Source organism: Oncorhynchus nerka, linkage group LG6, assembly GCF_034236695.1.
Source record: "Oncorhynchus nerka isolate Pitt River linkage group LG6, Oner_Uvic_2.0, whole genome shotgun sequence".
NCBI lineage: Eukaryota > Metazoa > Chordata > Actinopteri > Salmoniformes > Salmonidae > Oncorhynchus > Oncorhynchus nerka.
This window is the reverse complement of record NC_088401.1, coordinates 37,225,659-37,250,256: the sequence shown is the minus strand read 5'-3', so window position 1 is coordinate 37,250,256 and position 24,598 is coordinate 37,225,659.

The window sequence follows — 24,598 nt, the reverse complement described above, 5'->3', positions numbered from 1 at the left end:
GCATGACAGAAGTGTAAGCCTTTCAAAAGATAAAGCAGATATTTAAATATGCAATCATATATGCTAAATTGTTCTCCAGTGTTATTGCATATGACTCCATTTTCATTGCATTTCCCTCTTAAAGTACTTAATTTGCTTGACTTATTTTGTTTGGAGGCAATTGGGTTTAAAACGTTGATTAAAATCTCATTCCCCCTGTTGTCCTCATATCAGTACCTGTGCCTAAAGCATAACAGGCAACTCGGGGAGGCGTCCATTCCATTATTTTCACAACAACAATTATACAGACGAGCTTCCCAGGTGAAACTCTAACTAAGAACATCCATTTCAGCCGTAATGGTGTAATGATAAAACAGATTCCAATTAAAAGCATTAATATGTCCCTGTTGGAATTCAAAAAGTTAACCTTGGATGTCATGGCGTTTGAGTCTGTGTTTCTCTCTATAACATTGCAACCGACCAGAGGAGGCTTTTGTTTTCCATGTGTTTGATATCATTCCATTTATTCCAACCATTACAACGAGCCCATCCAGCCCACCAGCCAAACCCTGCAACAGACAGACGTAGCCTACAAACAGACAATGATCCCACTACTATGTTCTGTGATGCTAATGTAAGCTCAGCGAGCCTAAAATGACCTCAATGAATTAATGATACCTTTTTTTCAGAGAGGAAGGGAAGAGAGGACAGGAGGGAGAAATGGAACATTGTTCACAACATTTTCTACTGCTTTTATTCATAGCCATTGAGAAGCATACACAACACAGTGGAACACTCAAATTCCAAGCCAACGGTTTTGTTTTGTCTGTACATTCCGCTCTATTCTGTGAGAACTGTTGTAGACGTGCATGTATTATAACCACGTCATATTGTCCTGCATGTCATTTGTCCTGTCATTTAGTGCAATGACGTTTTCCATTTTGCAAAGAACATGTCCAGCCACTTGAAGTATATAATACATGTATACTAGAAAGAACAAGGAAAACATGGAAGTTGTAGCCAACCAGTATAATACAGTGCACCCAATATGATTCATCAGGTAATGGAAGCATTATGCAAATTGTCAATCAGTTGTTAATTAGTATAAGTGACAAAAACCTTGCAGACATTAAAACTCTGTAACTTCACATTTCCACTGAATCCTCTCTATTCTAAATCACAAATATTAATGATGTGCTGTGATTAACCTCCTTATTAATCATTCTTGCTACAGGCCTAAATCCCTTCTACAGAGCATATAGAGCATGTGTCATTATATATTAAAAAAACATCTCTGTCTCTAACATCCTCCCAATACCATTTACTGTAGTTCCCTGCTCCTTCATCATACCCCTCCATCACTACCGCCACCACCTTTCACGTACACAGGCATGCACACACATGTGCACACACACACACACATACACTCTCTCTCTCTCTCTCTCTCTCTCTCTCTCTCTCTCTCTCTTTCACTCAGACACGCACACTCCTGTCCCAGTGTTATGCAGAGGCGTCGGGGGTAATTTGTCTTAAGCCTCGGTGCTCTGTCTCCCATAAGAGGGTTTCAAACTGCAGCAAAGTTAATAAGACGCCGGCTGGCTCCCTTCACTAATCCTGCCCATGGTAAACTCACAGCAGAGCAGAGTCCACTGAATCATCCTCTAATAACATGCTGTACAAAATAGATTCACTCCCTCGATCAGCTGAAACTGGAGGCAAGGCAAACTAACTTGCACCAGACAGAGAGCGAGAGATCTGTGCAGCGTGATGGGTTATTCACACTTTATCCCTCCAAGCTACAGTGGAGCTTTTGTTTTTTGCCGTTTGGGCAATCCGTTTAACTGTGTTGTGTGCTCTCTGTGTATCCCGTATAACACCAAACATTTTAAGGCCTGGATGGATGGATTTGTCATGGATGGACTCATACTGTACCTAGCTGCTCGTTAAAGGACTGAGGCTACATACCCAAATGTCTGCCTAATCCCTATACTAGGGTGCCATTTAGGACGCAGGTTTACTGTATAAGTAGTACTGGCTGTGTAAGAGGAGAACACCTTTTCATCAGGCATTAATCCAATGAAACCTTTCCCTCTATGCATTCAGATAAATGACTGCATAACAAACACAACAAACAGTCCTTGTCCTGATAGCTACCAGTTCTGCACTTTTATTATTAATGCTGCCGACAGACACCTTTATCTTTATACTGTAAGTGCATAGAAAGAAGGAGTCGAGGATTGGAGAAGGGGAAGGGAGTGGGAGAAAGAGAGATGTGTGGGGTGTTAACTGCATTTATCAGAGGCTATGGGTTATGTCAGAGAAGGGTAAGTAAAACTGATATCTAACTGTCCCCTGACCCTCCTCTATATCTCCCTCCATCTCTCCATTCCTCCATCTCCTCTTCGTCCCATGCCCACCACCTCTCCAAAATGACACAGAGTTGCTGTTAGAAAACTGTCCAAGCTGACAGAAGCCAGATCTGACAAATTGGACTTGGCACGGAGTGTATTATCCCAATACCCCCAATGACTAAATGCTACTTTCCTGCAAAGAGAAAACTGCAAAAAAATGAGAGATCTGGAGCATCGGGAGCATTTGTTATGAAGTCTGATCAGTGTCAGTGTGTTAGATTAGGATATGGTTCAGTGTTCAGTTTGGGGTATGTACGCAGCACACACCGATAACGTTTGTATAGAGCTGCCAATCTCACAAAACCCTCTGGCATTTTTGGGGTTGGTGCTTCTTGATTTTGCCAGTCCGTCATTCATGGCAGCGGCAGTGGCTTGTGCAGGTGGGCCTCTATGCGTTCCTGTCTAATCATTATCTAGAAGAGTGAAATTAACATGTCCGTCTCTGTGAGGTTGTTGTTACAAGCTCCTCTACTCATCTCCCTTCCAATTCTCTCCTCTGCTTTCATCTATTTTCCTTTCCTTTCTCCCTCTTCTCTCTTTCTCCCGTTTCCTGGCCTGCTTGTTTTCCAGAAAACTGAATTACTACCTTTCTTCCTGAGACAATATTCAATACCAGCCGGAGTTATGTAAACATCTGGCCCCAGGAAAGTGGTAATTTAATAATATATTGTTGTGAATGTTGTTTCTTCTGTCCTCAGGTTATTTGGCTATAAATCAAATCAAATTGTCAAACCTTACAGTGAAATGCTTACTTACAAGCCAAGAAAATACCTAAAAAAAGCAAGATAAAAAATAACAAAAAATTAAAGAGCAGCAGCAAAATAACAATAGCGGGGCTATATACACGGGCACCGGTACAGAGTCAATGGGCATGGGCACCAGTGTTAACTTCTCTAGGCTAGGGGGCAGCATTCAGAATTTGGATGAAAAGCATGCCCAAATTAAACGGTCTGCTACTCGGGCCCAGAAAATATGATATGCATATAACTGGTAGATTTAGAGATTTGGACACTCTAAAGTTTCCAAAACTCCTAAAATAGCGTCTGTGAGTATAACAGAACTGATTTGGCAGGTGAAAACCTGAGAAAAATCCATTCAGGATTTTTGATGGTTTTGTTTTTGTAGTTTTCTAGTCAATGCCATTACAGTATCCATTGATTTAGGACTCAAATTGCAGTTCCTATGCCTCCCACTAGATGTCAACAGTCTTTAGAAATTGTTTCAGGCTTGTATTCTGAAAAATTAGGGAGTAAGAGCAGTCTGAATGAGTGGACCCTGCCGTGTCACAGAGCTTTTCATGCGTGCGACCGAGAGAGTGCCTTTCTTGTTTACCTTTATACTGACAACGTTATTGTCCGGTTGAAATATTATAGATCATTTAGGCTAAAAACAACCTGAGGATTGAATAAAACATCGTTTCACATGATTCTCTGAACTTTACGGATCCAATTTAGATTTTTTGTCTGCCTGTTTAGACTGCGATTGAGCCTGTGGATTACTGAAGAAAACGGGTTTTTGGATGAAAAGAGACTTTACCAAACAAAAGGAACATTTATTGAGTAAAATAATGTCTTCTGAGTACAACCATATGAAGATCATCAAAGGTAAGGGATTCATTTTATCTCTATTTCTGACTTGTGTAACTCTTCTACTTGGCTGGTTACTGTTTGTAATGATTTGTCTGCTGGGCTATGTTCTCAAATAATCGTAAGGTATGCTTTTGCCGTAAAACATTTTTTAAATCTGACACCGTGGTTGGATTCACAAGAAGTGCATCTTTAAACCTAAGTAAAATATGTTTTGTTTAAAGAATATGAACACTTACCACGCTGTGCATTGGTCCTCACCTTATTCCACGACAGACAACCGTTACAGAATCACCCACCAACCAAGGGCCAAGCAGCATGGTAACGGGCAGCGGCAGAAATATCAAGACTCCTGGACATGGGAGGACGGCAAGGTACCCTGGGCACAGGCTGGGGAATATCGCCGCCCCACGGAAGAGCTGGAGGCAGCCAAAGCAGAGTGGCGGCATTTTGAGGAGTTGGCACGGCAGCGCAACAGAGACGAGAGGCAGCCCCAAAAATGTATTGGGGGAGGCACACGGGGAGTGTGGCTAAGTCAGGTAGGAGATCTGAGCCAACTCCCCGTGCTTACCTTGGAGAGAGGAGGACCGGGCAGGCACCGTGTTATGCTGTGCGGCGCACGGTGTCCCCGGTGCGCAGGCATAGCCCGGTGCGTTACATAGCAGCGCCCCGTATTGGCCGGGCTAGAGTGGGCATCGAGCCAGGTGCCATGAAGCCGGCTTAGCGCATCTGGTCTCCAGTGCGTCTCCTCGGGCAGAGGTACATGGCACCAGCCCTACGCATGGTGTCCCCGGTTTGCCAGCAAAGCCCAGTGCGGTCTATTCCACCTTGCCGCACTGGCCTGGCTACGGGGAGTATCCAGCCAGGTAGGGTTGTGCAGTCTCAGTGCTCGAGACCTCCAGTGCGCCTCCACGGTCCGGTCTATCCGGTGCCTCCTCCATGCACCAGCCCTCCGGTGGTAGCCCCCTCCACCAGGCTATATCTCCGTCTCCTCCCTACAGGTGCTCCCACCTGCTCAGCTCTGTCAGAGTCTCCCGTCTGTCCTGAGCTGCCAGAGTCTCCCGTCTGTCCTGAGCTGCCAGAGTCTCCCGTCTGTCCTGAGCTGCCAGAGTCTCCCGTCTGCCCTGAGCTGCCGGAGTCTCCCTTCTGTCTTGAGCTGCCAGAGTCTCCCGTCTGTCCTGAGCTGCCAGAGTCGCTCGTCTGTCCTGAACTCCCAGAGCTGCCCGCCAGTCAGGAACTGCCAGAGCTGCCCGCCAGTCAGGAGCTGCCAGAGCCGCCGGTCAGTCGCCCGTTACTCCGGCGCTGCCGGAATCTCCCGTTCATTCGGGACCCGTTGCTAGGGTCACCAGTCCGAGGTCGGCGGCGAGGGTCGCCGCTCTAAAGAGGCCACGGGGGCGGGTAAAGAGACAATCAAAGACTATGGTGGAGCGGGGTCCACGTCCCACGCCAGGTTCGCTACCATGGACAGACACCCACCCAGACCCTCCCCTATAGGTTCAGGTTATGCGGCCGGAGTCCGCACCTTTGGGGGGATGGGGGGGAGGGGTACTGTCACGTTCTGAACTTAGTTCTTTTGTTATGTCTTTGTTTTAGTATGGTCAGGGCGTGAGTTGGGTGGGTTGTCTATGTTTGTTTTTCTATGAGTTGGTATTTCTGTGTTTGGCCTGGTATGTTTCTCAATCAGAGGCAGCTGTCAATCGTTGTCCCTGATTGAGAACCATACTTAGGCAGCCGGTTTTCACCCTTGATTTGTGGGTGATTATTTTCGTATCTGTACCAGACAGAACTGTTTCGGTTTCATTTCGTTCTCTTGTTGGTTTTGTATTTTAGTGTTCTGAGTTCTATTAAAGAATGGGAACACTTACCACGCGGCGCATTGGTCCTCAACTTCTTCCACCACAGACAACCGTTACAACATGTAGGTTGAGTTATTAAAGTGACTATGCATAGATAATAACAGAGAGTAGCAGCAGCATTGAAGATGGGTGGGGCAATGCAAATAAATCGTCTGGATAGCCATTTGATTAGATGTTCAGGAGTCTTATGGCTTGGGGGTAGATGCTGTTTAGAATCCTCTTGGACCTAGATTTGGCGCTCCGGTACTGCTTGCCGTGTGGTAGCAAAGAGAACGGCCGATGACTAGGGTGGCTGGAGACTTGGACAATATTTGGCCTTCCTCTAACACCACGTGGTATAGAGGTCCTGGATGGCAGGAAGCTTGACCCAGTGATGTACTGAGCCGTACGCACTACCCTCTGTACCTGTCAGGATGCTCTCGATGGTTCAGCTGTAAAACCATTTGAGGATCTGGGGACCCATGCCAAATCTTTTCAGTCTCCTAAGGGGGAATAGGGTTTGTCGTGCCCTCGTCACGACTGTCTTGGTGTGCATGGACCATTTTAGTTTGTTGGTGATGTGGACGCCAAGGAACTTGAAGCTCTCAACCTGCTCCACTACAATCCCGTCGATGAGAATGGGGGCGTGCTCAGTCCTCCTTTTGTGTAGACCACAATCATCTCCTTTGTCTTGATCATGTTGAGGGAGAGGTTGTTGACCTTGCACCACACGGTCAGGTCTCTCACCTCCTCCCCCACATGTTCAGGTCTCATCGTTGTCGGTGATCAGGTCCTCTACTGTTGTGTCATCGGCAAACTTAATGATGGTGTTGGAGTCGTGCCTGGTCGTGCAGTCATGAGTGAACAGGGAGCACAAGAGGGGACTGAGCACCAACCCCTGAGGGGCCCCCCGTGTTGAGGATCAGTGTGGCGGATGTGCTGTTACCCAACCGTCAAGGAAGTCCAGGATCCAGTTGCAGAGGGAGGTGTTTAGTCCCAAGGTCCTTAGCTTAGTGATGAGCTTTGAGGGCACTATGGTGTTGAACGCTGAGCTGTAGTCAATGAATAGCATTCTCACATAGGTGTTCCTTATGTCCAGGTGTGAAAGGGCAGTGTGGAGAGCAATAGAGATTGCATCATCTGACGTGGTCTACTCCTCTATGCCATCGGAAGAATCCCGGAACATATTCCAGTCTGTGCTAGCAAAACAGTCCTGTAGTTTAGCATCTGCTTCATCTGACCACTTTTTTATAGACCGATTCACTGGTGCTTCCTGCTTTCATTTTTTCTTGTAAGCAGGAAGAATGGTGTATGGAAGTATGGTCAGATTTGCCAAATGGAGGGCGAGGGAGAGCTTTGTACATGTGTCTGCCTGTGATTGTGCAGGAAGAGGAATATTGCATTACAATGTATTTTCTGTGTTAGCTCTGCCAATGTTTGACATTCTACAGAATCAATATTTTTTGGTCTCTGGAGGAAACACCCACAGATAGAACAGAACCAAACACTCATTACAACATTGAAGAAAAAATAACTCCTCCATTCACTTCTCCTCTATACTATTCAAAGTACTTTAGTAGCTTTACTGTTCCGCTAATCTTTCTTATTCATAGAATCAACAGTAAGCGAAACAGCGCCGCTGTCCACACTATGGTCATCATTGTTTTTGGTAAAGAAAAAATCAGCTTGTGATGTCAGAGGGAATAAAACAGTGTTTGTTGTTTGCAGTAACGTCTTTGTTGTCGCAATATTGCAAACAAACGTGGCAGTTTCACCATTAAGGATTCCAGCTTTAAATGTGTCAGAATGAGTCAGAGTTTCATTTCTTACAGGCTAAGATGACATTCAGGACTTGAGTGTGAGTATTAATTTGTCTCAAGTAGATCCGACACACATTAGCAATGGGGGGGGTTAAGAACCTGTATGCGTCCCATATTGCACCATATTCCCTATACAGTGCACTACTTTTAACTAGGGCCTATAGGGAATAGGGTGCCATTTGGGACCTAAGACTATAATTTCCCACTGCTTTGGAGCAGCAGAGGTTATTTCCTGACGAGATCCTCTTCATTCTTGGGGATTTATCCAGCTGGGTGGTGGAGTGGTGAGGCGGTTGAGGAAAGGGTAAGGGTGAGGTCGGGACAGAGGGCTCAGAAGGCACTGGGGTGTGAGAGAGTCTTGTCATGATGACACCAGGATTGTTTCTGAGAAAGCATGGCCTGGAGTATTCACTCCAGACTGGAGGAGATGACCATGCCAGTACTATGAGTACATATCACAGGGTTCAGCTTATGAGACAGGATAAGAGACCATAAATATCACCGCACTTCAGTTCTCAAATGACACATTTGAATTTGTTCCTGAATTTACAATTATTAGATATTCTGTAATTCTGTAATGATAACAGTCCACTTTCAGTTTCTTCTCAAAATGTTGACAAGTGAATTCTACATTCTACCCTTTTCACCCACAGTTCCATAGTCATGTGTTGAATACTTAGCATTTGCTACGTTAATGTGTGCAGCCATTGTGTAAACACACAGCATATAATTGGCAATTATTTTTTACAGAGAAACCATAAGATTTCACGTGTGGAATCGTGAAAACATGTATTTTTTGGAACACTTCACGTGATCCCATTTTCACATGTATGGTTTATTTTATCACGTGTTGGTTTACATGTTGTCACATTAACTTCACATAGGATCACGTGATCTCATGAAAATATGTGTTTTTGGAACACTTCATGTCTTCACGTGAAATGAAGGTAGTTTTTCCATAAGGGTAATTCATATAATAGCCACACTTTACCAAGGTGAATTACCTCGCCAGATTATTCCAATAAGTGTCTTTTATCTGGAGAGTCAGAGCTGAACATTGAAGTATGGACCTCGATAGAATAACTATTTTGCTGAACTGAACAGGTCAGAAGAGCTACACACAAATGCATGCGCTCATGCACACACGCACACATAGTGTCAAAGACATAGCATCCTGTCAGGACCGAGTACCCAGAGCAGCACAATGTGTATTCCCAGTGTTAGTTACATTTGTTATGAGCGTGACCTCCTTTAATCCACCGTGGCTCGCTTGCCAGCCTCTCCTGTGCATTAATTAACGCTCCGTTCTGAAGGCGTAAACAGATCGATGGGCATCCATTGGCACAGGTAGAAATAGACACAGCAAACAAGGTGGCCAACAGGGTCAAAAGCATCTCATATTTACTTGCAAGAAGACACAACAACTTTGATAGAGAAACAACAATACTGATGTGGAAGGCTGACGTTTTCATCCACTCTCAAGCCTTCTCTAGCCTTCTCATGTTGATTCGCTATCTCTGATTCTCTCTTTCCTCTCTCTCTTTCTCTCTCTCTAGCGCTCGGTCTCTTTCTCTTTCAATTCCTGTCTCTCTTAGAAAACAACAGGCCGTCTCCGCCCGTCACAGGAGGTCGTGGCACCTGAATTGTGGAGGATGGGCTCGTGGAATGGTATAAAATACATCAAACACATAGGTTTCCATTTGTTTGATGCCATTCCATACGCTCCGCTCCAGCCATTATTACGAGCCGCCCTCCACTCAGCAGCCTCCACTGCAGCCCACAAATGCCAAACATACAGTATAAAGTCATCCATGCATTGGTTAGGCCCAAGCCCACCTGAGTTCACATAGGACAGAAGGATGCAGATATTATAAGGACAGTGACTCATATGCTCACATGCAGGCGCACACGCACACACACACACTGACAGACAGACACACACACAAACACACACTCTTGTACCACATACACTCAGAGACAGGAAATGCCCACACACAAACACACACACACACACACACACACACACACACTACTTCCTGCAATCCAGGAGCGAGGGCAGCGATGGACTCTACCAGGACAGGACAGGGATACAGACAGAGACAGGAATGCATTGAAAGTCCCTCCTCAACCTTTGCTTATCCTATTAATAAACCAATGCTTTGCTCAGAGCTCCGATGTTCTCTTTCACAAACTTCCACATAAGCATACACATAAGAAAACACACACACTCAAACCTAAACAGATAACCTCTCTCACACACAGAAGCAGACAGGCTGTCAGCATGTGGTTTCCTAACGACTTATCTCATCCTCAGCCGGATCAGCTAGATCGGATTAGATGAGTCGTCACAGGAGCTGTTGACAGTGTGTGTGAAATGTTAAACCTGCGAGCTGAGGCAGACAGGGGGCAGGATATGTGTATCAAATGGCACCCTATTCCCTATAAGTCCTGGTCAAAAGTAGTGCACCAAATAGGTAATAGTGTGCCATTTGGGGTGCAGGTAGAGACAGAGGTGAGAACAGGCAGGCAGGTTGACGACTTTGATGGAGGGGGATTTAGTGAAAATGCCTCATCTAGCACTTTCTCCGCAGTGTGTGTGCTTGTGTCTGTGTGTGTGTGTGAGTGTGTGAGTGTGTGTGTGTGTGTGTGTATATGTGGTATGTGTGTATGTCTGCTTGCTTTCTCCACACTCCGATGGATTAGACATGCTGAAGGCAGCAAGAAGGGCTGAGCTGAGAAAGAATGGTCTCATAGACTAGACGTAACATAGTAAATGTAAATCCAGAACACTAAAATTTGTTTGATATGTTACGTTTGATATGGTTCCATAAGATATAAAGAAAGTTACTTAATGCACCTCTTAAGGATCCAACCCTTTTTTTTATTTTCACCTAAAATGACACCCAATCTCACTGCCTGAATCTCAGGACCTGAAGCAAGGATATGCAAATTCTTGATACCATTTGAAAGAAAATATGTTTGTGGAAATGTGAAATGAATGTAGGAGAATATAACACTTTAGATCTGGTAAAAGATAATACAAAGAAAAAACAAGCATTTAAAATAAATAAATGTACCATCATCTTTGAAATGCAAGAGAAAGGCCATAATGTATTATTCCAGTCCAGGCACAAATTAGATTTTGCCCACTAGATGGCAGCAGTGTATGTGCAAAGTTATAGACTGATCCAATGAACCATTGCGTATCTGTTCAAAATGTTGTATCAAGACAGCCGAAATGTGCCTAATTGGTTTGTTAATACATTTTCAAGTTCATAATTGTGCATTCTCCTCAAACAATTGCAAGATATTCTTTCACTATAATAGCACCTGTTAATTGGACTATGCAGTTAGATAAACAATAATTTAAGCTTTCTGCCCATGTCAGATATGTCTACGTCCTAGGAAATGTTCATGTTACTTACAACCTCACGCTAATCATATTAGCCTACGTTAGCTTAACCATCCCGTGGGGGGGCACCGATCCTGTAGAGGTTTTAAGACAAGAAGAGAGTGAGGGAGGGAGGCCAGGCATATAATACAGACGTCTAGTAACAGAAAGGTTGTGTGTTTGAATCTCATCACGGACAACTTTAGCATGGTAGCTAATTAGCAACATTGTAACTAGGCTAAGTATAACTTTCTAGCTACTTAGCATGTTAGCTAAACCTTCCCCTACACCTAACCTTAAGCCTTTAACCTAACTCCTAACCTTAACCCTAACCCTAAAGCTAGCAAATGTTAGCGTTTGCCACCTAGCTACCTAGCTAATGTTGGATTCTGTATTTTACATTATAGCCATTAGCATATATATGATTGAATATTATCTGCTGTTGGCTTGTGTGGATGTATGTATGTGTTAAGCAACATAGCTGACTTGAATCATTGTTAAAAGTTTCAGGGCCATGGGCCTTTCTCATGATGGAAAAATACAGAAGACAGGGACTGTGCAATGAGTTGGGGGGGCACATTCAGAGGGTGGGGTTGCAGAAAAAGCGGTCTTTTGTAACAGGAGCCAGGTGCGAGATAACGGTATCGAGCATGAGCGCATGGATGTTCTTCACAGCAACAGTTACATCTATCAACAGAAGCGCCAAGAGGCGGGGACCCGCCTGAGCGCCTGCAATAGGCTGAGCAAGTTTAAACCACGCTCAGCCTCTACTGTGATCGGCCAACAGACGGGTTGGAACTGTCTATCACAGTATAACGAATACTGTTTACATACATCTTGTCAGTTCTCTGTTCTGCCCTGCGTGGTATTACAGTGAGCCCGTATATACGAAAGTTGCATTTGCCATTTATTACTTAACTAATAAAAAATACATAGTATAAAATCGGTGACTCATTGTTATATTTATCCTGATACCAGATTCGAATTTACGCAACTCTAACACTAACGTTAGTCACAACACATTGGAATTCGTAACATATCATACGTTTTGCATATTGTAAAATATTGTACATTTGGCTAATTCATAACATATTGTACGAATTGCAACTCGTAACATATCATACGAATTGTAAATCGTAACATATACCAAATGAGTGACGGATAGCCACAAATTAATACATACCATACAAAACGTAACATATCAAACTAAATGCTTCAGATTTACATACATAATAATACAAAATGATCTGAGACCACATTGCATGACAAGGAACAGGTTTCACTGCACACTGCACTCCTCTACATGCCTCATTTTAAAATGTGTATAAGTGTAAAAAAAAAATGCATTGTATGCAGAAAGGGGTTTACTGGCTTATGTGATGATGGCACAATAAAGGTTTATAAAGTCAATACTCTGAAGTATAGGCCAATAATTTGCTGCAAGGCATGCATGGCAATAAATAACTGAATCAATAATAGGGTACATAAATGAAATGGGTGATGGGACATTCCCTCCCTCCCTCTTTCTCTCTCCCTTTCTCTCTCTCTCTCTCTCTCGCTGCCAACCTCCGTTATGGAAAAAAACACATGCTATGTAGGAAACTTTTTTTTTAGAACACCTCACTTCAACACGTGTTTTTGGGACACTTCACATAGGAAAACAACAATTAGTCATTATGATACACAAAGCGCTGTTAACATACAGTACAGTGTGTTCAACTGTATATGTTTATTTATGCAGCAGTCATTAATCAACATGTCCTCATCTGGAATTTGAACTCACAAGCTCATGGTTAACAGCATCTCGATCTTTCTGCTATGCCACCACGCCTGTGTTAACAACTGATTTCACCTGTAATCTTTACACTTTGGACTTCAAAGTGAGTCTCAGCTTTGATAAAAAATAAACTCAAGAAAAACTATTGTTTATCATAGTGATTCAGGAGTAACATTAAAACAGAATAATATGCCCCACCAACATTAGACAACTATACAGAAAAAAACTCAAATTGCTGAAATAAGTCAATTAAATCAATGATGAGATAATAGTCAGATTAATTGATAACTAAAATACCTGTGCAGATGGCACTTTTTTGCTAAGTGTAGAGATGTATTATATGTTATATCCTGACGACTGGTAAAATAAATGTCTCGAGAAACTCTTGTAAATATCCTAACACACCTTTACGGAAAAACATGTCAGATGTGAAGGGTTACAAAAACACATGTTTTCACCTGTGAAAAAAACACGTTTTCATGTGTAGAATGTCAAACTCGTGAAGTGTTCCAAGAACACATGTTTTCACATGTGAAGAGCCCAATTCATTTTCACCACATTTTTGCTAGGATAAGCCTTTGATATCTCCCGTGCACATGCCGGCAAGTTGAAGAGTAGGCGTGGGCACAAAAAACACCATCACAATAAAATGTATTATTATTTCATTCTAATCAGGTCCTAAGAAACACCATAAGACTAATAAAAGGTATTTTCAAAAGAATAGAATTGTATATTTTGAGTTTAATTATGTGACTGGCCTGTGCAGCCCAAACACAACATGGCTGCGCCAGAGTCTGCAACACCACTAAGCAAGGGGCACCACCAAGCAAGCGACACCATGAAGACCAAGGAGCTTTCCAAACAGGTCAGGGACAAAGTTGTGGGTGGAGAAGTACAGATTAGGTTGGGTTATTCAAAAATATCAGAAACTTTGAACATCCCACGGAGCACCATTAAATCCATTATTAAAAAATGGAAAGAATATGGCACCCCAACAAACCTGCCAAGAGAGGGCCGCCCAACAAAACTCACAGACCAGGCAAGGAGAGCATTAATCATAGAGGCAACAAGGAGACCAAAGATAACCCTGAAGGAGATGCAAAGATCCACAGCGGAGATTGGAGTATCTGTCCTTAGGACCACTTTTAGCCATACACTCCACAGAGCTGCGCTTTACAGAAGGGAGGTGAGGAAAAAAAGACATTGCTTAAAGAAAAATATAAGAAAACACGTTTGGTGTTTGCCAAAAGACATGTGGGAGACTCCCAAAACATACAGAAGAAGGTACTCTGCTCAGATGAGACTAAAATGTAGCTTTTTGGCCATCAAGGAAAATGCTATGTCTGGCGCAAACCCAACACCTCTCATCACCCCAATAATACCATCCCCAGTGAAGCATGGTGGTGACAGTATCATGCTTTGGGGGATGTTTTTCATTGGCAGGGACTGGGAAACTGGTCAGAATTGAAGGAATGATGGATGGCTCTAAATATAGGGAAATTCTTGAGGGAAACCTGTTTCAGTCTTCCAAAGATTTGAGACTGGGACAGAGGTTCACCTTCCAGCAGGACAATGACCCTAAGCATACTGCTAAAGCAACACTCAGGTGGTTTAAGGGGAAACATTTAAATGTTGGAATGTCTAGTCAAAGCCCAGACCTCAATCCAATTGAGAATCTGTCATATGACTTAAATGTTGCAGTACACCAGCGGAAGCCATCCTACTTGAAATGGCTAAAGCAGTTTTGCCTTGAAGAATGGGCATACATCCCAGTGGCTAGATGTACCAAACTTATAGAGACATACCCTAAGAGACTTGCATCTGTAATTGCTGCAGAATGTGGCTCTACAAACTATTGACTTTGGGGGGGGGTGAATAGTTATGCACGCTCAAGGTTTCTGTTTTTTGTCTTTTTTCTTGTTTGTTTCACAGTAAATAAATAAAAATGCATCTTCAAAGTGGTAGGCATGTTGTGTAAATCAAATGATACAACCCCCCCAAAAAATACATTTTAATTGCAGGTTGTCAGGCAGCATAATCGGAAAAAATGCAAAGGGGTTAAATACTTTCACAAGCTACTGTACATGAAATCAATAGGGATTTTGATTATTAAACAGACAAGACAAACTTAGGCTACCCTCACCACAGTTAACATACGTATATTTTATATCCTGCTAACAATATAATGAAACATAACTTAATAAAATACAATATATTTTTCCCACACAACTTGCTTCACAGCATCATCAACAGCTGTCATATAAATACAGTGATATTTTGAAACAGAGCCCAAGGCAAGCCCATGCTTTTTTGATGCACATTTCATCTCTTTTCTATAGTGGTTCTCCTTTAAAGGTTGTGTCATACTGCAGCACACCTTGCGGGCTGCTGCAGAATTCTATGGCACGTTATTTAATTGTCAGCCATTTTTACCATTAATGGTAGTTAGTGCAAGTTTGGCCACCAGAGGGCATTTTTTAGAAGCATTTGATAGTCTTCCATTTTGGAATTACCAGATAATTAAAATAATAATAATAATAATAACATAATATATGAGATTGATTTTAAGATATTTTGTTTAATTCATTTTGATTAATATTATAGTGTTCTATTTCAAGAATTACAAAAAAAAAATCCTCATGGTTTCCATTAGGATGGAATGGAAAATATGGAGCTGTACAACGTTACTGTCGGCAGTAGGCTACTGTACTAAGAGCATAAGAGGATTGGAGGATTCTAAATGAATATCTAAGGGGCATTTTTTTGTTCGGGCAAATCTGATCTGTGAGAATATGTAAGGGGCTTTTATATCATTCTAAGTTTTAATTTAACCTAGAGTGAGCGAGAAAAAGACCATTGTTGAACATGGGGTGACACATTCTCACAAATGTATAAATAAAGCCAGTTTGTTATTTAGAGTTATTTATATCTGTTTTTAGAGGGAGAGAAACCAAAAGCCACCTCATGGGTCTCCCGGTTGTGTCCGACACAGGTATCGAACCAGCATCTGTGGCAGTGCAGTGTCTTAGACCGCAACGCCACTCGGGAGGCCCCATCCACAAAATGTTTAATGCTGATCAATTGCCTTTCACAAAGTATCAAAATACAGAGATGTGTTAGTAAAGGTATATTATCCTGCTAGTGGCCCATAATGGGATATTATAATACTGTACATGGTGTCCAGGTCAGGATAACAAAAACATTTCTTTATTATAGACTATCATACAGAATGTTGGTACTTATTTGTTTTGATTCAAAGCCGTGAATGAGTGAGTCACACAACTTTATGTAGGTGCCAGGGCTTTATGACTGTGCCATCAGCTTGATTGTATACTGTATAACAATATTTTGGAGATTATTCTGTTTTCAACAAAAGAAAGTGAGTGATTGCAATCTGAATAAAGGCCAAAATAATATTTGTAAAGGCCAAAACATTTATTTCTGGTTTTAGAGGGAGAGAAACGCTGGGCCAATTGTGAGACGCCCCATGGGAATCCCAATCACAGTCAGAGTTGATACATAGTAATAATAATAATAATAACAATACTTTTTCCCTCTTCCTCATGTTAAAGGTTCCAGTTCATCATTTTTTAAAAATCAATTAGGATATTTGAGTTTAATCACAAAATTTGTTGTATTATTTGTTCTGTCTTTTCTGGTTGATTAAACTGAAATTGCAACCAATCACGGCCGGTTGTGATACAGCCAACCTATCAAAGAAATACATTTGACGATAGAATTCCTAATAGGCCTGCTTATAGCCATAATCAAATAAAATCAAATGTATTTATAAAGCCCTTCTTACATCAGCTGATATCTCAAAGTGCTGTACAGTTACAGACTAAAACCCCAAACAGCAAGCAATGAAGATGTAGATGCACGGTGGCTAGGAAAAACTCCCTAGAAAGGCCAGAATCTAGGATGAAACCTAGAGAGGAACCAGGCTATGAGGGGTGGCCAGTCCTCTTCTGGCTGTGCCGGGTGATTATAACAGAACATGGCCAAGATGTTCAAATGTTCATAGATGACCAACAGGGTCAAATAATAATAATCACAGTGGTTGTAGAGGGTGCAACAGGTCAGCACCTCAGGAGTAAATGTCATTTGGCATTTAATAGCCGATCATTGAGAGCATCTCTACCGCTCCTGCTGTTTCGAAAGAGTTGAAAACAGCAGGTCTGGCACAGGTAGCACGTCCGGTGAACAGGTCAGGGTTCCATAGCCGCAGGCAGAACAGTTGAAACTGAAGCAGCAGCACGGCCGGGTGGACTGGGGACAGCAAGGAATCATCAGGCCAGGTAGTCCTGAGGCATGGTCCTAGGGCTCAGGTCCTCTGAGAGAGAGAAATAAATAATTAAAAAGAGCATACTTAAATTCACACAGGACACCGGATAAGACAGGAGAAATACTCCAGATATAACAGACTGACCCTAGCCCCCCGACACATAAACTACTGCAGCATAAATACTGGATGCTGAGACAGGAGGGGTTGGGAGACATTGTGGCCCTGTCTGACGATACCCCTGGACAGGGCCAAGCAGGCAAGATATAACCCCACCCACTTTGCCAAAGCACATACAAAGCATTACATGGGCTTGCTCCTACCTATCTTTCCGATTTGGTCCTGCCGTACATACTTGAGTGGGTTGAGTCACTGACGTGATCTTCCTGTCTGGGTTGGCGCCCCCCCTTTGGTTGTGCCGTGGTGGAGATCTTTGTGGGCTATACTCAAGCCTTGTCTCAGGATGGTAACTTGCTGGTTGAAGATATCCCCCTAGAGGTGTGAGGGATGTGCTTTGGCAAAGTGGATGGGGTTATATCCTGCCTGTTTGGCCCTATCCAGTGACTGGAATGAATTGCAAAAATCGTTGAAGTTGGAGACTTTTATCTCCCTCACCAACTTTAAACATCTGCTTTCTGAGCAGCTAACCGATCGCTGCAGCTGTACATAGTCCATCGGTAAATATCCCACCCAATTTACCTACCTCATCCCCATACTGTTTTTATTTATTTACTTTTCTGCTCTTTTGCACACCAGTATCTCTACCTGCACATGACCATCTGATCATTTATCACTCCAGTGTTAATCTGCTAAAATTGTAATTATTCACCTACCTCCTCATGCCTTTGCACACAATGTATATAGACTCCTTATTTTTATTTTTTTTTCTACTGTGTTATTGACTTGTTTATTGTTTACTCCATGTGTAACTCTGTGTTGCTGTCTTTTCACACTGCTATGCCTTATCTTGGCCAGGTCGCAGTTGTAAATGAGAACTTGTTCTCAACTAGCCTACCTGGTTAAATAAAGGTGAAATAAAAAATAAATAAAAAATATGTTTGTCAAAAGAGAGATCAACATCCAGAGTAACGCAGCTGTCCTTCACAGTTGTATTTGAGATGACTGTACAACCATTAAGATTAATTGTCAGATTCAACAAAAGATCTTTGTTTCTTGGGACCTAGAAGAAGCATCTCTGTTTTGTCCGAGTTTAAAAGTAGAACATTTGCAGCCATCCACATCCTTATGTCTGAAACACAAGCTTCCAGCGAGGGCAATTTTGGGGTTTCACCATGTTTCATCGAAATATAGAGCTGTGTGTCATCTGCATATCAGTGAAAGTTAACATTATGTTTCCGAATGACATCACCAAGAGGTAAAATATATAGTGAAAACAATAGTGGTTCTAAAACGGAACCTTGAGGAACACCAAAATTTACAGTTGATTTGTCAGAGGACAAACCATCCACAGAGACAAACTGATATCTTTCCAACAGATAAGATCTAAACCAGGCCAGAACTTGTCCGTGTAGACCAATATGGGTTTCCAATCTCTGCAAAAGAATGTGGTGATCGATGGTATCAAAAGCAGCACTAAGGTCTAGGAGCACGAGGACAGATGCAGAACCTCGGTCTGACGCCATTTAAAGGTAATTTACCACCTTCACAAGTGCAGTCTCAGTACTATGATTGGGTCTAAAACCAGACTGAAGCGTATCAGTCTTTGTTAGTCTTCGGGAAGGCAGTGAGTTGCTGCGCAACAGCTTTTTAAATTTTTTTGGAGATGAATGGTAGATTCGATATAGGCCGATAGTTTTTTATATTTTCTGGGTCAAGGTTTGGCTTTTTCAAGAGATGCTTTATTCCTGCCACTTTTCATGAGTTTGGTACACATCCGGTGGATAGAGAGCCATTTATTATGCTCAACATAGGAGGGCCAAGCACAGGAACCAGCTCTTTCAGTAGATTAGTTGGAATATGGTCCAGTATGCAGCTTGAAGGTTTATAGGCCATGATTATTTCCATCATTGTGTCAAGATATAGTACTAAAACACTTGAGTGTCTCCCTTGATCCTAGGTCCTAGCAGTGTTGTGCAGACTCAGGACAACTGGGCTTTGGAGAAATACGCAGATTTATAGAGGAGTCCATAATTTGCTTTCTAATGATCATGATCTTTTTCTCAAAGAAGTTCATGAATTTATCATTGCTGACGTGAAAGCCATCCTCTCTTGGGGAATGCTGCATTTTAGTCAGCTTTGCGACAGTATCAAAAATAAATTTGGGATTGTTCTTATTTTCCTCAATTAAGTTGGAAAAATAGGATGATCGAGTAGCAGTGAGGGCTCTTCGATACTGCACTGTACTGTCTTTCCAAGCTAGTCGGAAGACTTGCAGTTTGGTGTGGCGCCATTTCCGTTCCAATTTTCTGGAAGCTTGCTTCAGAGCTTGGGTATTTTCTGTATACCATGGAGCTAGTTTCTTATGACGAATATTTTAGTTTTTTAGGGGTGCGACTGCATCTAGGGTATTGCGCAAGGTTATATTGAGTTCCTCAGTTAGGTGGTTAACTGATTTTTGTACTCTGATGTCCTTGAATAGGCAGAGCATTGCAAGTAGGGGGATGATCACACTGTCATGGGTAACTTGGTGCGTGAGGGAAGAATCAGGCGCAGAGAGCATTTAGTTCCACAGGAAGACGTGCACATTTAATATCGCACAGAAAAATAATGCCCAACAAAACAGGGCGTGGAAAATGTGGACCAACCCAACACACAGGGTACCAGGTCCAGAGCACGAACACGAAAAAACATGCACACGTAACATATGAGTAATTCCGCATGAAACAAGGGCGGGTAAACGTACTTTAAATAAGGAAGCCAATCAAGCACAAAAATAGAGTGATAAGACAAAACAACTAATAAGACAAAACAAACAGACAACGAAAAAGGGAGTAGGCCGGTTAGTAGGCCGGTGATGACAACCGCCGAGCCCTGCCCGAACAGGCAGGGGAGCTAACTTCGGTGGAAGTCGTGACACACACCTACACTAGCTGTACTATTAGGAGTCTATTGTCCTGCTAATATTGTAGGGCTACACCTGCTACAGTACACTTGTTGGGGAAAAAAGTGTTTAAAACCTGTTTTCAAAATGCCACCAGTTTACATTTATACACACTTTATTGTAACCACAATGTCACAAATAATTCATGTCTACTTTTCCAATTACTTTTAGAGTTTGGGATTTACAAATGTGCGCTTTCATGCCATTTTTCGTTAAATCCAGTTCGGATTTATGTATAACTTTTGACTGTCGCCTTTACTGAGAGGTCTAATGCTTTAACATTTAATAAAATCTGCCCTCCGAATTCAAATCTAAGGGGCATTTTTCATTACATTATTAGTTACATTGTTTAAGTTTGAACGTGCAGACAGTCACTAAGAACATTGGGAATGTTTCCCTAGTCAGCGGTTCCCTAGTTAGTGGATAAAGCTGGAGAACGGCAAGGCAATCCCATTGTGCGCCACTCGGGAGCCATGATCAACATGACCAATATATATTGTCCTGCTAGAAATGTTGTTTACGGAATTCGATTATGAAAAACAGGGTTAATAATATATCTGTGAGAATATCTAAGGGGCTTTTATATAATTCTAAATGAATTAATAATAATAATAGCTTTGTTTTAAAAATAACAATATTTTGGACATAATTGTTTTTTCAAATAACGTAAAGTGAGTTAGAAAAAGGCCATTCTTGAACATGGGGTGAAACATTGTTACTGATATGTAAATAAAGCCAGTTTGTTACTTATTATTTATTATTTATTTCTGTTTTTAGAGGGAGAGAAATCGAAAAAAAAAAGTTGCGAGCTTATAACGCGGGACTTAGAGGTATCCAGCATCACGGCTTCATTGTTCCAGACCACCACAAAGGGGAGTTAGAGCACTCATTATGCATTTTGTTCCCAAGGTTTTCATTCGACCAATCATATTGAGTGGTTCCAATGACGAATTTGACAGAGCCATCCGTCACTGGTGACTTTCTTCAGAAAAGATGGCTGACAAAACATTACGGTGGAAGCAAATGCAAGCAATAATAACATCATAACCAAACAAGCTAAAAATTTACAATTAGGAGGAATGTGTTAGTTAATGTAGAGACAAACGATTGTGCATAATTTTTGTCATAAAGTTAATTTATGAAAATCGCTATTTAGCAAGTTAGCTGAATAGCTAACATTAGCTAGCTAGCTAGCTAGTGTTATGACATGAGTATGAAATTATAATTCATGTTTTAACGACTCCTGAGAAAACTAGCAAACCAGGCTGCCGTCTTGTGAAACAATGGATGTAAATAATTAGCTAGCTAAAGAATTTACTGCAAATTGAATGTACAATTGTGTTAGCTTGCCTTGCTTATATTTGCCATGCAATGCAGCTGAAGTAACATAGTTAGCTAACTATTTATTTGCTTATTGTGTAGTGGAGGTTAAAAATAACTGTATTCCTATGGATGTGTAGCTAACTACAGTATGTAGCCGATCTGTTTATGGACCATAAAACGTTTGTTGTGAATATTAGTTCAGAACCTATGAACCTCAGTTATCATTGTTGTTTCGACTTCAAGTCTGAATGGCCTTAATGAAGCCTATGGATTGAGTAGAATATAATAACTTTATTGTGCCAAGGATGCAAGTCCTATATACTGTACATGTACTGTAGTTATTACCATGCATGAGATATCCACATTGTAGCCTGTACATTGAATATATTCACTGATCATGTACTCTTCCTTGGCAAATAAAGGTGTGGTTCAAGTATGAATCTCTGTGAGACATTCTTTTTCAGTCAAATCCAATATCAGGTGTATCAAACTCCATTCTTTGAATGATGCTGTGTCTGCATGTATGTATTACAATTACACACTTAAACAGTGTTTACCACTCCTGCTCCTGGTACATCAATGATTACACATTGTTACTATGCAATAGATTAGTAACATGAATCAAATCAAATCAATGTTTATTTGTCACATGCGCTGAATATGCTTACTTACAGGCTCTAACCAACAGTGCCAAAAATGTATTAGGTGAACAATAGTTAAGTAAAGAAATAAAAACAACAGTAAAAATACAGTGACAAATAACAGTAGTGAGGCTATATACAGTAGCGAGGCTACATACAGACACCAGTTAGTCGGGCTGATTGAGGTAGTATGTACATGTATATATGGTTAAAGTGACTATGCATATATGATGAACAGAGAGTAGCAGTAGCTTAAAAGTCGGGTTGGCGGGAGGTGGGTGGTGGGACACAATGCAGATAGCCCGGTTAGCCAATGTGCGTGGGCACTGGTTGGTCGGGCCAATTGAGGTTGTATGTACATGAATGTATAGTTAAAGTGACTATGCATATATGATAAACATAGAGTAGCAGCAGAGTAAAAAGATGGAATGAAAATAGTCCTGGTAGCCATTTCATTACCTGTTCAGGAGTCTTATGGCTTGGGGGTAAACACTGTTGAGAAGCCTTTTTGTCCTAGGCTTGGCACTCCGGTACCGCTTGCCATGCCGTAGCAGAAAGAACAGTCTATGACTGGGGTGGCTGGGGTCTTTGACAATTTTTACGGCCTTCCTCTGACAGCGCCTGGTGTAGAGGTCCTGGATGGCAGGCAGCTTAGCCCCAGTGATGTACTGGGCCGTATGCCCTACCCTCTGTAGTGCCTTGCGGTCGGAGGCCGAGCAATTGCAGTCCCAGGGAGTGAATTTTTTTATTTTTTTATTTCACCTTTATTTAACCAGGTAGGCTAGTTGAGAACAGGTTCTCATTTGCAACTGCGACCTGGCCAGGATAAAGCATAGCAGTGTGAACAGACAACACAGAGTTACACATGGAGTAAACAATTAACAAGTCAATAACACAGTAGAGAAAAAAGGGGAGTCTATATACAATGTGTGCAAAAGGCATGAGGAGGTAGGCGAATAATTACAATATTGCAGATTAACACTGGAGTGATAAATGATCAGATGATCATGTACAGGTAGAGATATTGGTGTGCAAAAGAGCAGAAAAGTAAATAAATAAAAACTGTGGGGATGAGGTAGGTGAAAATGGGTGGGCTATTTACCAATAGATTATGTACAGCTGCAGCGATCGGTTAGCTGCTCAGATAGCTGATGTTTGAAGTTGGTGAGGGAGATAAAAGTCTCCAACTTCAGCGATTTTGCAAGTCGTTCCAGTCACAGGCAGCAGAGTACTGGAACGAAAGGCGGCCGAATGAGGTGTTGGCTTTAGGGATGATCAATGAGATACACCTGCTGGAGCGAGTGCTACGGATGGGTGTTGCCATCGTGACCAGTGAGCTGAGATAAGGCGGAGCTTTGCCTAGCATGGCCTTGTAGATGACCTGGAGCCAGTGGATCTGGCGACGAATATGTAGCGAGGGCCAGCCGACTAGAGCATACAAGTCGCAGTGGTGGGTAGTATAAGGTGCTTTAGTGACAAAACGGATGGCACTGTGATAAACTGCATCCAGTTTGCTGAGAAGAGTGTTGGAAGCAATTTTGTAGATGACATCGCGAAGTCGAGGATCGGTAGGATAGTCAGTTTTACTAGGGTAAGCTTGGCAGCGTGAGTGAAGGAGGCTTTGTTGCGGAATAGAAAGCCGACTCTTGATTTGATTTTCGATTGGAGATGTTTGATATGGGTCTGGAAGGAGAGTTTGCAGTCTAGCCAGACACCTAGGTACTTATAGGTGTCCACATATTCAAGGTCGGAACCATCCAGTGTGGTGATGCTAGTCGGGCAAGCGGGTGCAGGCAGCGATCGGTTGAAAAGCATGCATTTGGTTTTACTAGCGTTTAAGAGCAGTTGGAGGCCACGGAAGGAGTGTTGTATGGCATTGAAGCTCGATTGGAGGTTAGATAGCACAGTGTCCAATGACGGGCCGAAAGTGTATAGAATGGTGTCGTCTGCGTAGAGGTGGATCAGGGAATCGCCCGCAGCAAGAGCAACATCATTGATATACACAGAGAAAAGAGTCGGCCCGAGAATTGAACCCTGTGGCACCCCCATAGAGACTGCCAGAGGACCGGACAACATGCCCTCCGATTTGACACACTGAACTCTGTCTGCAAAGTAATTGGTGAACCAGGCAAGGCAGTCATCCGAAAAACCGAGGCTACTGAGTCTGCCGATAAGAATATGGTGATTGACAGAGTCGAAAGCCTTGGCAAGGTCGATGAAGACGGCTGCACAGTACAGTCTTTTATCGATGGCGGTTATGATGTCGTTTAGTACCTTGAGTGTGGCTGAGGTGCACCCGTGACCGGCTCGGAAACCAGATTGCATAGCGGAGAAGGTACGGTGGGATTCGAGATGGTCAGTGACCTGTTTGTTGACTTGGCTTTTCGAAGACCTTAGATAGGCAGGGCAGAATGGATATAGGTCTGTAACAGTTTGGGTCCAGGGTGTCTCCCCTTTGAAGAGGGGGATGACTGCGGCAGCTTTCAATCCTT